Genomic DNA, 15,624 nt, shown 5'->3' on the forward strand with positions numbered 1-15,624 from the left:
TCCTCATTCTGCTTTACCCGAGACCACAAATGTGACTGCAGTAGATAAAAATCTGTATTTTTATGATAGACAGTTTTGCTAGGGATCATTGTTTCCATGATGGTCTCTGCTACTGCATGTTTTATAAGGCAGATGTAAAAAAAATCAGCAAGGTATGCACACATGTATTATTTGAATTTTAGTGGAACAATCCAATAAGTCATTCATAGCGTGGCAAAATTTCAACCGTTTATTGCACATTTGTCTGTTTCTGGTCACTTTGCAAATAAAATATAAATTACCAAGAAATATATGAATATTTTACAAAGCAAATTTAAGTGCATCTTTTTTTTGTTCTCTTTTAGATTTTGGAATATTTGATCTTTAATCATTTAGAAAGCCAGTAGCAGATCTGGGTGCCTTTTATGAATCTTGGTGTTTTTGAATAGCTCTATAAACTGGAGCAGCTATATTTTTTAGAAAGCAACTGGACACGTACTTGTCTGAGCGAATGCAAACACACTTCCCCTTTTGTTTCTTTCGTTTCTCTGCTGTCTTTTTTTTTAAATGTTAAAATATTTGCTGCCTGTTTTCAGTCAGTTTCACAGTTTTAGTTATAGCCAGTGTTCTGAAATCAGTACTATTGACCAGTACCCTGTGGCACTTGGGGGGACTGAGGTATTTAAAAGTATAGATAACATTAAGAGTTTGATGGTTTAAGCAACCATCCATGCAGAGATGTAAGACATTTGAAGTCTGTCCAAAAGCGAATACTGGATACAAATTAACGAGAAGAAATGTTTTCTTTCTGGTGGTGATCCGGTGATCCATGTTGAATAGCTCTGAGTGATCGTAGATCCTGCTGCTGCTGCTGCTGCTGCTGCTGCTGCTGGTGGTGGTGGTGGTGGTGAAGAGATGCTTCTCAGAGAGCTACCAACTGAGTTAGTGAGCCAAGTCTGTAAACACAATGTCATGAAAATGGTTCAATATATATAAATGACAATAATTTAATAAGCTAATTTATAAAGACAGAAGTTTGAGATTCTTTTGATTGTGATGCATGTTAGGGCAACCTGGATCTGAGCTGCTTATTTCCAGTAATTGGGAGAATGATACAAATCCAAACACTGATTTGAAATTTGTTTAGCGATGGCTTGAAAGGATCTGTGTTGAGAACGATGATCCAGATCTGTAGGCTTCCGTGTTACATTTTTTCTTCTCTTTTTGGTTAGACTGTACAACCTATAATTATAATCTGATCAAATGCAAGGCTCATTCAGAAGAATTTCCCTTCCACTGCACACTGTTGCTATCTTACATATGGGAGTTACTGCATGGAGAAGACCACTGTCAGTTTGGCTTTTAATAAGCATAAGGAAATGGGCTCAGAGAGATAAAATAACTACCTGAGTGTCTGTGGCCATATGGCTAACACATGGCAGCCCTCAATTTGAACCCAGGGCCAGAGCTCCTAATCAGCAGCTTATACTATCTTGTCTTTTTAAGCTGCTCTACCCCAAATCACATTTTTAAAAACTATGCTAGTTTTCTAATACAGATTGCTGAGTTTAGGACACACCCAGACTCCTATTGTTTAATATATTCTGTCTTGCTAAGTGTTAGGCCAGAACCCTATACATATCCTAGGTAGAAATGGTTTGTTCTTACCATGAATATTTTTTTGATAGTCTTGACCATAAGACAACTCATTGTCCATGGCCTTACTCAGAGTGTGTGGGGCACTGCAGAGGCAGGGTGTCTCTATTTATGATCTAAATAAACAACTCCTAATGTGTGTGTTCCTTCTTTTGGGGGAGGAAGGTTCACTATTTAAAAGATCAAGATTTCCTCCTAGAGATAGTCAGGCACACGAATGAATATAGTAAATGCTGTGAGTTTTACCAGATTAAAGTCGAGTAAGAATCATTACAGGGATGTTTAAATATCAGACAAGAATTTCAATTGAAAATGAGGAAAGGCAAACTGTAATTTTATGAAGAAAATTGTATATAACAAGAACTGTGGTGAAGGAAGCATAATGATTGCAGTTTTCCTTGCCTGCTCTGTGTAGATGTCCTGCAGGCATCTTAAACTAGACCTGTTTAAACCAGTGTTTATAACCTTTTGCCCTGAAATTTGATTCTCTTTCTGAATCCCTTATCTTCAACCCTTCTTTTTACATCCGTTGTGTGGGTTCTATTTCTGAGCATACTTTGTCTTTTTCTTAATGCTACCCTGTATCAAGCTTTTTTTCTTCTAGTTTTTTTTTTTTCTTAAGTAAACACACCACTGGTACTTGCTTAACTACTTTTAACAACTACTGTCAGGCTTGTGAGATGGTTCAGCTCTGGTAAAGGTGCTTGCCACCAAGCCTGACAACCTGAGTTCAAGCACCAGGAACCACATAGTGGAAGGTGAGAACCAATTAGTCCTGCAAGTTGTCCTGACATTCACACACACACACACACACACACACACACACACACACACACACACTTATTTTTTTAAAGCTAATATTACTTTCCAAAGTATCAAGAGACCTCAGCATGACACTGAAAAATCCTCTTTATGTACTTTTTCCAGCCTTATCTCCTTTCTTGAGTTTTCAGACAGTCCCCTCTATGCTTTCCTTTGCTGCTGCTTCACAAAAGTTCTTTTTGTATGGCTCAGCTAAAACTCATGTTTGTGTGTGCCATATAGTACAGTACTACATGCTTTGTAGTCAGAACACATGGGCAAGCTTTTTCTTCCATGACTCACTGTGGTCTCCAAGAGAATTGAGACTATGTTCTCATTGCCTAGTGTAGCATTCACAAGGGCACAGCACATGGGAGCATTTAGCATGTTGCTTTAAGTCTTCTTTGTGCTCAGTACTTTTTTTAATAAGTAAGTAAGCGGGCACTGATTAGCCCTCGCATCTCAAAGAGGAATAGATTTGGAGAGGAGAAAATGGGAAGCCTTTACTAATGGACTAGGTTTAAACTGGAAGTCCTGGAATAATATAAAAATTCCTGATTTGGTTAATCAGTATTGTGGTGTTGTTTGAAGCTTTGGCCACTTGAAAGAGGAGTAGAATGAATTCCATTAAAAAAATTAGCCTGGTTATTTCTTCACTATGGTTGAGAACTGTGTGTTTACCTCAAACATGAGGATCTCCTCAACCTTAACTCACCCACTGTGGTGTTATTCTTGAACATTATATTTGCCAGGTAAACCTTAGATTTTATCTTTATATGTATTTATCAAATATTCCAGTACCTGCTTTGTGCCAAGCACAGTGCTAATGAAATAAATTTGTATTAGAAGTGAAGAATGCCACAGGAGAGCTGGGAAAGAAGACAAAAGCTGATCTATCAGAGAAGTCAGAAGGCTTTGTGGAAAATGACATCTGAGCCTTGTTGGTGACTCACATCTGTAATTCCAGCACCCAGGAGGCTGAGGCAGGGGGAAGATGTGAGTTCTAGACAAGCTTGGCTACAGAGTGAAACCTCCAAAAAAGTGGTTTCTGCAAGTGGGTTCTACCAGGAGGGTAATACAATGGAAGTCAAAAGTGGAGGGGAGAGTTTGAAGAAGTAGTTGAAAACAATGAATGATTGCAATATGCCAGTGATGATGCTTAAGTCGCTTGTGTGTGTTGTTTAGCATTTATTTAGTAAGGGCTGAATGGGGTCAAGATGCCTCACTTGGTTTTTGCATATAGAAGCAGCAGATGTTGGGTGACTGTTAATGCTACCCAAGTCCCTCTAACAGTGATTTCTCAGTTTCAACAAATCACAAAAGGGGTGCTTTTCAGGAAGGGACACTTTGGTTTTTATAAGATAGGGTCTCACTGTATAGTCTAAGCTGGCTTTGCATTTGCAGTTCTCCTGCCCTGACCTTCTGAGTGCTAGGAGTACAGGTGTCTGCCACAAGGCAAACTTTTTCTATAAAAGGCCAGATGATACATTTCTAAGGCGTTCCCCCAGCTATTTGGGCTTAATTGTAATACAGGAAAAAAGTTTATTGCTGTGCTACAGTTAACAAGAACTAGGCCATGTTGGGCTCACAAGACATTTACCATAGGGCGTTTGGGGAGGAAGAGAGGTAAATTTCCACCAAGAATATTTTTCTCTTCATCTCTGCACCTATATACATATGCATTATGAATGGATTCGTGCAAGTAGGAATTCTTTTAAAAAGCCAGTTATAGTATGCAGCTTAATTTTATTGCCTGTAGGTATTTTAACAGAAATTCATATTAAAGTGAACTTTACTCTTGTGGTGATTAAGTAGAATAAGCAGTGACGGAGAAAACTGGGTGTTTGGCTAATACAGAAATGCATTTATTTAGATGGAGTCTTTTTTTTTTCTTTGCCTTCATTTAGTATTTTATTTTTTGTAATCAGGAACACTGTAATTTTATATCACATTAGTTTCATTTGTGTTTGTTAATGGAGAAGGACCAAAACCAGTAATACAAAATCTGAGCTTTAGGAGGTGTGGCTCAGTGGTAGATTGTTTGCGCTGATTCTTTAAGGCCTTGGTTTTAATCCTCAGAACTTCAAAAGCAACTGACCAGTAATGTCAAATAATTTCTGTGCAGTTTGGGTGGACTCTCTTGGCCTTTATTTGAATGTAGCTGTGTTTTTAGCATTCTTTACAGATTAAATATAGCAAGCAGCCTGGCACTTTATAATATTCTCAGCTGAAAAGACCCATAGCTGAGAAGAATCTAAACAAAAAGTTCTGTACCTACCAAATATCTGAAATATTCAGTTGAACAAAGGGAAAAAAGTAACTTGTGCACCGGTGGGAGAATCTGTTTTTCTTATCAGACATGATTTGGATAATTAGATAGAGTTATAATATGTGAGTACTAAGCAGAAGTTCAGAGGGTTAGGTTAGACAGGAACTTCATAGACCAAGTTTATTGTCCTCCAGTTGCTAAGACTCTGTCAACTGCTTTGATTTAATCTGTTACTCTGGTAAAAACATAACAAGTGCTTCCTATTGTCCCTATATTTTAGAGGCACCTGGAATTTAAAGTCCAAATCTGTCTTATAAGCAACTTGTCATTTTTCAAGGATTTGACATTGTTCAGATTTTGATGTTTTTCACCCTCCTTTTAGACCTCCTAAACAAGTTTTTTTTTTTTTAATGTGGACCTTCTTTAAAAAATACTGTTCTTGTAAACAAGAGGATAGCTGTAAGATCACATAGAAACAGTTTTCCAATGCAGTCAACTACATTGTTCAGCTTTGAGACTGTGTCTCTGTCTGTTCCAGCTCAGCTGTATGGAACTGTGCAATAAGGGTTCCCATGTAGCCACTGGATTCTAGCTTTTCCACAAATACTTTCTTTTTCTGTCTATCCATGAACTTGGCAACCTCGTTTTCCTTTTCCTTCCCACAATTACTGAGAAATTAGTATTTTTCCTTTTGATCCTTAAGACTTTGTGGAGACTCAGTTTTGTCCTTGGCCTTGTTCAGTTGATTGGAGCACAGGTAAGCTCCGCTGTCTACTTCCTACGGTAGTTTAGCTAAGTCTTAGTCTTTTGAATTCTGTGTATGTCCTCTCATGAGTGACTTGATTCCTCTTTCATCTTTGGGTCAGACCCTTGAGACTTATATCTATGGTACAGCTTAACTCATGTTAGCATAGCAGAACTTCTGGCTGTTACCGTGGCTTCTGAGCATACAGTGGAAATGCTGTAAAATTCTCTGTGACAGGACTTCCTTTCCCAAACTCTCCAACTTTGGCGCTGGAGATTCATAATTGAGGTTGCTCACCTTTTCCAGGAGCAAGCTGAAGAGGGGTTAGGGTAAAAGAAAAAGTATTATCAGTGACAATGTTTTTGCGGTTTTAAAACAAGAACATGGAATGGGATGCAAGCAGAGTAACCTGAGAATTAACATGTATACCTACATTGGAGGAAAGGAAATTAGCTCTCAAGAGAGTATTTGGTAGGTTGGTCAGCTGCCGCCCCACATCAAGCAGAGAAAGGCCACCATTGTTCTTGAAAACCATGTTCCTGTCACATTAGTTTTTATTTTCCCATATTCTAAAGCACCAGGGATACATTGAAAGCATGATGAAAATGGCAGCTGACAGTCTTCTTCTGGAGGACAAGTAGTGGAAGACTGGCAAATGGCAGTAAGGACTGTGGCAAATTGCAGAGCAAATGTTTTCTGTAATGGCAGGTACTGGGTACCGGTACTAAGGTTCATCTTGTTGTGATGATGGTGGTGGTGATGGTTGGTTCTAGTTTCGTCTCTTTTTGTGTGATTAGTTTTTCTTTTTCTTTTTCTTTCTTTCTTTTTTTTTCTTTTTTTTTGGGGGGGGGGAGGTGGGATGGGGACAGGGTCTCATTTTGTAGCCCTAGCTGGCTTGGAACTCAAAGACATCTGCCTGCCCTGCTTCTACCTCCCTGGTGCTGAAATTAAAAGCCATGTGCCACCGTGTCCAACCCTCTTCTAAATTAATTTTTTAAATGAGCTGTAAACTCTTTTTTTAAAAGATTTATTTCTTTTTTGTGTATACACTATTCTGTCTGCATGTACACCTGCACACCAGAAGAGGACACCAGATTTCATTATAGATGGTTGTGAGCCACCACGTGGTTGCTGGGAATTGAACTCAGGACCTCTGGAAGAGCAGCTGGTACTCTTAATCTCTGAGTCACCTCTCCAGCTCCATTTTTTTTCAATAGTTGAACATTTCATACATTTATACATTTTTTATCATATGCATCAACCATTCCTTCCCTCCAGCTCCTCCTAATGGCCCTCACCTTGTCACCCTGCTAACTTCTTGGCCTTAATTTTGTTATTACTAGTCTCGAGTCCAGTTATTGCTGTCCATATGTGCATATGTGTGAGGCCATTTACTGAGGTATGGGGAACCTACCAGCAGCCAAGTCCCCAAAGGATAGTGATTCTCCCTTTCTTTCTAAGTCTTTTACTTTTACCTTCCTTCCTTTCTCTTTTCTTTTCTTGAAAAGACCTGTCTTTTATTTGAATTTGCCACAGCGTTTCAGAAATGGTTCTACCCACCAATCTTCTTTCCCAGCTTCTTTAATTATGATATTTATCTCTAAGCTCTCAATTTTGTTTCTAGAAGAACTAATCTGTTCCACTCTATATTCTGTGTTCTTTGAACCGAATTGTCCTCAAATTCACTTTTCCCAGTCTTGAGTCATACAGTTTGTAAGTTATTCTTGATGTGTGTGAGTGTTGTGCCTGTTGTACAGTTCCATTGGAAGTCAAAAGAGAGTATTGGATCCCCTGAAAGTAGAGGTACAGATTATTATGAACCACTGTGTGGATCCTGAGGCCTGAACCTGAGTTCAGAGTTCTCATCCACAGAACCATCTCTCTAGTTACTGTTTCCGAGTAAGGGTCTCAGTGCGGCTCATACTAACCGTGAACTCAAGTTGCCATCAAACGTGAAATCCTACTGCCTGGTTTTTAGAGAAATACCTGAAGGTAATTAGGTAAAGTCTTCAATTTTTAAGTGTGTGTGTACACGCCATAGCACACTTATGTAGGTTATAGGACAGCTTTGTGGAGTCCTTCCACAACAACTTATTTATTTTTATTTTATGTGCATTGGTGTTTGGGCTGTATGTATGCTGTATGTGGCAGAACTTAGAGTTACAGACAATTATGAGCTGTCATGTGGGTACTGGGAATTGAACCCTGGTCCTCTGGAAGAACAGTCAATGCTCTTAACCACTGAACCATCTCTCCAGGCCCCTCCCCATCCACATTTCTGTAGGTTTTAGGGGGTTGAATTCAGGTAACCAGACAAGCACCTTAACTTGCTGAGCTATCTTGCCAGCCTAAGTCTGCAATTAAAAAAACAAGTGAAACATGGATGAGAAAAAAAAAATGTGATATGAGATGTGCCAATTTTCAACAACAGAATTGACTTAGAATCAACACATTTATTGGATACTTTCTTAGTTTTCAAATGTATTCAGTCTAGGGCTGGAGTTAATATTCAGTAGGAGAGTGTTGGCCTGTCATCCATAAAGGCCTGGGGTCCTTCTCTAGTGTTATAAAAATAATATAGAAAGAATGGTTAGGTAAAATCTATCCATTTATAAACAAAAAATAGCTAAACAGGGAGCAAAAATACAAGAGCCTAGATGAAGATGATATGTATCCTGTCCCAAAGGAGTTCAGGGAAATAAATTATTTCAGGGGTTGGGCATAGACTATTAGGACAACACAGTGAGAAGTATAAGAGGGGCATAACCTAAAATCCTAGCATTTGGTAGGCTGGCACAAGAGGGTTGTCAGTTGGAGGCTGGACCAGCCTACATAGTGGGACCTTATCTAAAAAAGTAAAACAAGTGAGAGATGGAGATGGCTGGAGAGATGGCTCAGTGGGTGGGAGCACTCGATGCTCTTTCTGAGGAACCTGGTTCAATCTCCAGCCAGCTCAACCCACATGGAGGCTCATAGCCATGTCTAAGTCCAGTTCCAGGAGATTTGAATGTACTCTTCTGACCTCCATGGACACACAAACACCCATATACATAAAAAAAGGAAACCTTTTTAAAGGTAAAACAAACACTCTCCCCCAAAACCCAAAGTCCCAAAGAAATTCAGTTCTGAATCTTGACAAGTAATTTCTACTCTAAAATATTTTTACTGCTATTTTGTTATATTTTTCATTGACTAGAACTGAGAACAAAATAAGCTTTTGATTGTTTTATAAACACGATCTTCCTGTGTTGCTTCCTATTATTATTTATGAAATTGGGTTTCTATTACCATAACTGCTTAGACCACTTTCTTTGGACAGATCTGAGTTTACAGTCCCCACAAAAATACTTGTATATTTTGGTTTCCTTTGCCTTCTCAGTTGAGACAGGCACGGAGTACATTGGCTACACTATTCCTGATACTTTTAAAAATAACTTATTCATTTTGGTGGAGTTGGAAATTAAACCTAGGGCCTCACACTTGTTGAGCAAGTGCTCTGTGATCTTGCTTTTCCCCATTAGCACAGTGTTTCTTTTTATTGTAATTAGTTCGAGTCTCAGTACTCATTTGAAGAAATGGGTTATTTCTTGCATATTAATCGTAGATAGTAGCCCTCGTGTTTTCTGGGAAGTACCTATATTGAGAGTATTTTTTTTTTTACTTACATGTATTTTTAAAAATGATTTCTTTAGGGAAATATGAGAAATGTTATTGGAATTTATATTAGATTCTTAGTACATCAACATTGCTCAGGGATAAAGTAGCCCAAACTTTAGAATCATAAGTATCTTTTGTTTGTTTGCTTGTTATTTGATCTTGGTTTTGCTTTTGGGAGCTAGAACCTCAGTAATGTAGCCCAAGCTGGTCTGAAAGTTAATCTTCTTGCCTTGGTCTCCTGAGTATTGAAACCAGAGTTTAAAGCAAGGTATCTGGCAACCAGGAAACAAAATAAAGATTTCAGTTTTACCTTACTGTGATTCATTTGATTTGGCATTTATGGCTTAGGAGATGGAACATTAAAAACCCAGTGGGTACACTGCACTGTTTTGTGAACCAAAACAATTAATAACGATTCTTATGTACTTTTAGAAAAGAATTGCTTTCTAAATATACAGCATGAGCTGGTTAATTTCTATCTAATATGTTCAGAATGTGAGATGTATTGAGTTGAAAGAATCTTTTCTTTTTTCTGTTGGCTTGAATTCATAATGCAGAAGATAAGTATAAAATATTCTCAACTCAAGGTATGAAAACTACTATATAATTCCTTTATCTTCTCTACTGGCCTAACATCCATTTGATTTATCAGGTTTCCAAGTAGTATAGGGAAGTTTTTCTCAAAAGTTTTCATTTAAATCTGTAACGATTTTCCTCATTTGTTTAATAAATCTTCATTTAAATCTGATTTCAAAAAAAATTTCAGTGTTGTGACTGGACAGCAGGATACCACTGAGCTTTATTATTAGCCCTCAGACTGATTTAAGTAGAAATTCTAAGGAAAAAATTCTCATGAGATATTTTACCTACTTGCTTGTATATAGGAAGTTCTGGATTACAAAAGAGGTCTATCTCTTTTATACTTTCATTTATATATAGCTCAAATCCATGATTTAGAGTATTTCCAATGTTTCCTTGACCACAGTGAAATATGAAATATTTATAACATCCTGTATATTTTGTCAGTTAAAAAAGTTAACACCAGAATTTTATTCAAATTAATTTTAGGGGACAAAATAAGGAAAATAACATGAATTAGATGTTTTTCAATAAGCAGCTTGTTTTTCTTCACAGAAACTGGAATGTTCCTACCCTGTTTGTAACCATATTAGCAGAATTACATTTCAATATTGTTTTGTTGTTTTTCTCTAGATGTGTTCTTTGTCCTGGAGCAACTATTGGCTGTGATATGAAAACCTGCCCCAGGACATACCACTACCACTATGCATTGCATGATAAAGATCAGATCCGACAGAAACCTTCACAGGGAATTTACAGGAAACTCTTTCACTTTGCTTTGTTTTAAAGCAGTCACACTTTCCTTCAGGCTTTAAAAGTTCCCCCCTCCCCATTTCATTTCAAAGCATTTCATCATCACTATTAGGGCTTTTTTGATATGTAATGGTTACAGAAATTATTTAGGAAGTGTAACAGTGAGATTTAAAAAAAATGAATTCATTTAATGAATGGGGTGGACTGTACTGCTCATTTTTTAAAATAGAAAAATGGATTTAGTTTGCATTGTTTATAATTTTGTATCCCCCCCCCAGCGTTTATTGTTGAAAACACAAGGAGACTGCGCATAACTCTGAAGGTATGTTTCATTAGCCACTTTTATGTTTCAGGAAGAAATAAGAATAAAATATGAGTCAATAGTCCTCTACTAAGTTTTTCCTTAAGATAGGTCTTATTAAATATTTTTATATTTTGGAATGTCATTAGATCAATCAAGCCAGTGGATGAAATAGCTAAATTTTCAAAGAAAAAAATTACCCCAGAAATCTTATGAAGTATACATTGAAAACTTAAGTCACGTTAGAAAGGAATGGTAAGGGTAACATGTCCCCGTGTAGGCAGTAATTGGGATTCTTGCTCCCATTAGCTATCACAGTGTGAACCCAGGAATACTAATGTGCTTTGGATCAGCATTCATTCTGGTAAAATTTCAACACACTGTGCTGGCTTTATCCATGATTTTGCTTTCCATGGTTTCAGCTACTTCTGGGCTGTCATCATCCAAATGGAAGTGTCCAAAAATTAAGCAAGTTTTAAATCAGTTTGATTAATATATACATTAATCGGGCCTGATTACAGTATATTATGTTTTATTAATAGTTGTTGCTTAATGTTTTCCTGTGTCCAACTCTATAAGTCAGACTTTATCATGAGTAGGCATGTGTAGAGAAAACCACATTTAGTATTATTTCTGGTTTTGTGTATCCACTGGGAATTTAAAAACACATCTTCCACTGTGAAAGAAGCGACATACTATGCTTTTTCCAGAAAAAAAAAAATAGACATCTTTATAAGTAACTAAATTTAAACTAGGAGCTTATCAAGTTATTTTATAGTTTGTTTCCACTTAAATTTACAAAACTAGTTTAGTTAGTTATGTTTAGGTTAGGTTGCATTTGGTCTTTAAAAGAGATGGGCAAGTTGGCTCTCAAGTTGAATTTTGACTTGGGTCAAACATTTTCTTTTTCTTTTTTAAATTGTATTCTATGCTAAGTGTGTGGGTATTTTGCCTGAAGGTAAGTCTGTGTGTGTTTGGTGAAAATGGAGGTCAGAAGAGGGTGTCAAATATCCTGGAACTAGGCTGTTTGACACCCCCCCCCCCAGGGGAGGAGCAGTCTGTTAGGCCACAGAGGAGGACTTTGCAGCCAGCCCTGAAGATACCTGATAAAACAGGGTCAGATGAAAGGGGAGGAGGTCCTCCCCTATCAGGGGACTTAGAAAGGGGCAGGGAGGAGACCAGGGAGGGAGTGTGGGGTTGGGGAGGGAATGAGGGAGCGGGATACAGCTGGGACACAGAGTTAACAAAATGTAACTAAAAAGAAAAATTAAAAAAAAAATAAAAAACAAATATCCTGGAACTAGAGTTGCAGACAGTTGTGAGCTGCTGTGTGGGTGCTGGGAATTGAACCAAGGTCCTCAGGAAAACCAACTAAACAGTGTTCTTAACTGTTGAGCCATGTCTACAGCTTTTGGGCCAAACCTTTTCAAACAGATGGTTTTGATATATTGACTAGCAGTATAAAATACATTTGGTTCAATTTCAGATTATCCCATGTTTTCATTTGGCTTGGATTCAATCTTTAAATTTTTGTTAGCTTCTAAGACTGTTCTGTTCAAAACAAATGTTTTGAACAAATGTTCAAAATGGATTAAATACTGATATTTTAAGGAGCTGATCCTTTTGAGACAGGGACTCCATTATGTAACCCAGGCTATCCTGGAACTTACTATGTAGATCAAGCTAGCCTTGAGCTCACAGTCAGCTGCATCTGTCTCCCAAAAATATTGGGATTAAGGGCATGTGCCACCATGCTGGGCTTTGGAAATTGATCATTTAAAGACTTATCTAGGAGCTGGAGAAATAGAAGACTTCTTGTAGAGGATCTGAGATGAGTTTCCAACTGCCACGCTTTGTACTTCCTGGGCTCTGATGCCTCTGGCTTCTATGGGCACCAGCAAACCAAGTAATCCACTTAAAAAATGGGGAACAGAGCTAAAGAGAGAATTCTCTGTAGAGGAATATCAAATGGCAGAGAAGCACTTAAAGAAATGCTCAACCTCATTAGCCATTAGGGAAATGCAAATCAAACAACCCTGAGATTTCACCTTACACCCATCAGAATGGCCAAGATGAAAAACTCAAGGGACAACACATGCTGGAGAGGTTGTGGAGAAAGGGGAACCCTTCTCCACTGCTGGTGGGAATGTAAACTTGTACAACCACTCTGGAAATCAATCTGGCGCTTTCTCAGACAACTAGGAATAGCGCTTCCTCAAGATCCAGCCATACCACTCCTAGGCATATACCCAAAAGAGGCTCAAGTACACAAAAAGGACATCTGCTCAACCATGTTTGTAGCAGCTTTATTTGTAATAGCCAGAAGCTGGAAACAGCCCAGATGCCCCTCAACTGAAGAATGGATGCAGAAACTGTGGTACATCTATACAATGGAGTATTACTCAGCAATGAAAATAAGGAAATCATGAAATTTGCAGGTAAATGGTGGGACCTGGAAAGGATCATCCTGAGTGAGTTAGCCCAGAAGCAAAAAGACACACATGGTATATACTCACTCATATAAACATACAACATAGAATAAACTCACTAAAATCTGTACATCTAAACAAACTAAGCAAAAGAGAGGACCCTAACTAAAATGTTCAATCCCCATCCTGAAAGGCAAAGAGGATGGACATCAGAAGAAAAAGAAAATAGGAAACAACCTCGGAACCTGCTGCAGAGGGCCTCTGAAAGCCAGAAGAAAACAGGAAATAACTTTGGAACCTGCCACAGAGGGCCTCTGAAAGCCTCTGCAGTATAGACTGTAAAAGCAGATGCTGAGTTTGATGGCCAACTGATGGGCAGAGTAAATGGAATTTTATGTAAGAAGTGGGAAATAGTAAGAGCTGGAGGGGACGGGAACTCCACAAGGAGAGCAACAGAACAAGATAATTTGAACACAGGGAACTTCCCAGAGACTCATACTCCAACCAAGGACTATTCGTGGAGATAACCTAGAACCCCTGCACAGGTGTAGCCCATGGCAGTTCAGTGTCCAAGTGGGTTAATTAGTAATGAGAAGAGGGACTGCCTCTGACATAAACTGATTGGCCTGCTCGTTGATCACCTCCCCCTGAGGGGGGAGCAGCCTTACCAGGCCACAGTAGAGGACAATGCAGCCACTTTTGATGAGAACTGATAGACTAAGATCAGAAAGAAGAGGAGAACCTCCCTTATCAGTGGCCTTGGGGAGTGGCATGCATGCAGAAAGGGGAGGGAGGGTGGGATCGGGAGGGGAGGAGGGAGGGTCTTATGGGGGGATACAAAATGAATAAAGTGTAATTAATAAAAAATTAAAAAAATTCCACATAAAAAAAGAAAAAAATTATTTTTGGAAGAGAAATATAGTACTTTAAGGATAAAAAACATTGCTAAAAATTGTATGTATATTTTATGTTGTTTAAAATACAGTATTTAAAATAAACTCCATTCATGGTCAAAAAAATTTAAAAAAAGAAAAATAAAATAAATCTTTAGAAAAATTGATTTACTTAATTACTGGCATAAATATTAAAACTGGTTCCGTTTCTGACCCTTTAAAATTTTATTTATTTATTTAACAATTTATTCACTTTGTATCCTGACTGTAGCCCCCTCCCTCATCTCCTCACAGACCCACTTCCTCTCCCTCTTCTCCCTCTATGCCCCATCCCCTAGTCCACTGATAGGGGAGGTCCTCCTTCCCTTCTATCTGTCCCTAGCCTATCAGGTCTCATCAGGACTGGCTGGATCATCTTCCTCTGTGGCCTGGCAAGGCTGTACCCCCCCCCCCGAGGGGGAGGTGATCAAAGAGAAAGGCACTGACCCTTTCTGATCTTTTATACTCTTCTTTCCTAATAATCAACCATACTATTTTTACATCTGAATTCCACATTAATAAAAATACTTTAAGCTGCTAGTTAGAAACACAGTCATTATATACATGCATTAAAATATCCCTGTGATATATATTCATCATAATTATTATATGCTAATTAAAACATTTTAAAGAAAGCCAGATAGTGGTGGTGGTGGTGCACGCCTTTAATCCCAGCACTCAGGGAGGCAGAGGCAGGCGGAACTCTGTGAGGTCTAGATCAGCCTGGTCTACAAAACGAGTTCCAGGGCAGCCAAGGCTACACAGAGAAACCATGTCTCAAAAACCAAAACCAAAAATAAAAAATAAAAATAAAACAAAAATATTTAAAAGAAATGGTTTAGTAGATACATGTTAACCATAATTGGACACAACATATTGTATACATGTATTTAGTTATTAAGTTGTATTCCACAAATATGTACAATTAGAATAGTGGTTAGATATAAATTCCACATTGAATGTAAATAAGCAGGTACACGCATACATAAATGAATTTTCTCTAAAACTTATTTTGGTTGTTTACAAAGGAGAGTAGAGGGTTAGGGAGATGGCTTAGAGATTAAGAGCATTTGATGATATTCTAGATATCTAATGTTTGGTTCCTAGCATCCCCATCAGGCACTTCGCATCTGCCTGAGACTCCAACTCCAGGAATCCAGTGTCCTTTTCCGACCTTGTTGGAAATAGGCTGGATAAACAATAAGAACAAAATACTCTGAGGTGATAAAGTATGATTGAAAAGCCTGTATAAAAATTTTACTAATTTTCTTCACTGAAGAACTGACTCAAGAATCTTTTGTGGGAAATTATAAGTAGAGGCTGGCAGTGTATCTCAGTGTTAAGCAGCTTGCTTGGAATGTATGATGCTCTGGAGTTTATCCCTAACAGACTGTGTTACAAAAGAAAGAAAGAAAGAAAGAAAGAAAGAAAGAAAGAAAGAAAGAAAGAAAGAAAGGAAGGAAGGAAGGAAGGAAGGAAAGAAAGAAAGAAAGAAAGAAAGAAAGAAAGAAAGAAAGAAAGAA

At 38.0% G+C, this 15,624-nt stretch overlaps 1 pseudogene; it reads left to right on the forward strand.

The window, feature by feature from the left end:
* Positions 1–6,046: 6,046 nt before the first annotated feature.
* Positions 6,047–15,624, forward strand: part of LOC129670944 (PHD finger protein 6-like) — a 33,517-nt pseudogene continuing 23,939 nt past the window's right edge.

This window comes from Psammomys obesus, unplaced genomic scaffold (genome assembly GCF_907164565.1).
Source record: "Psammomys obesus unplaced genomic scaffold, mPsaObe1.curated_primary_1811, whole genome shotgun sequence".
In the NCBI taxonomy this organism is placed as follows: domain Eukaryota; kingdom Metazoa; phylum Chordata; class Mammalia; order Rodentia; family Muridae; genus Psammomys; species Psammomys obesus.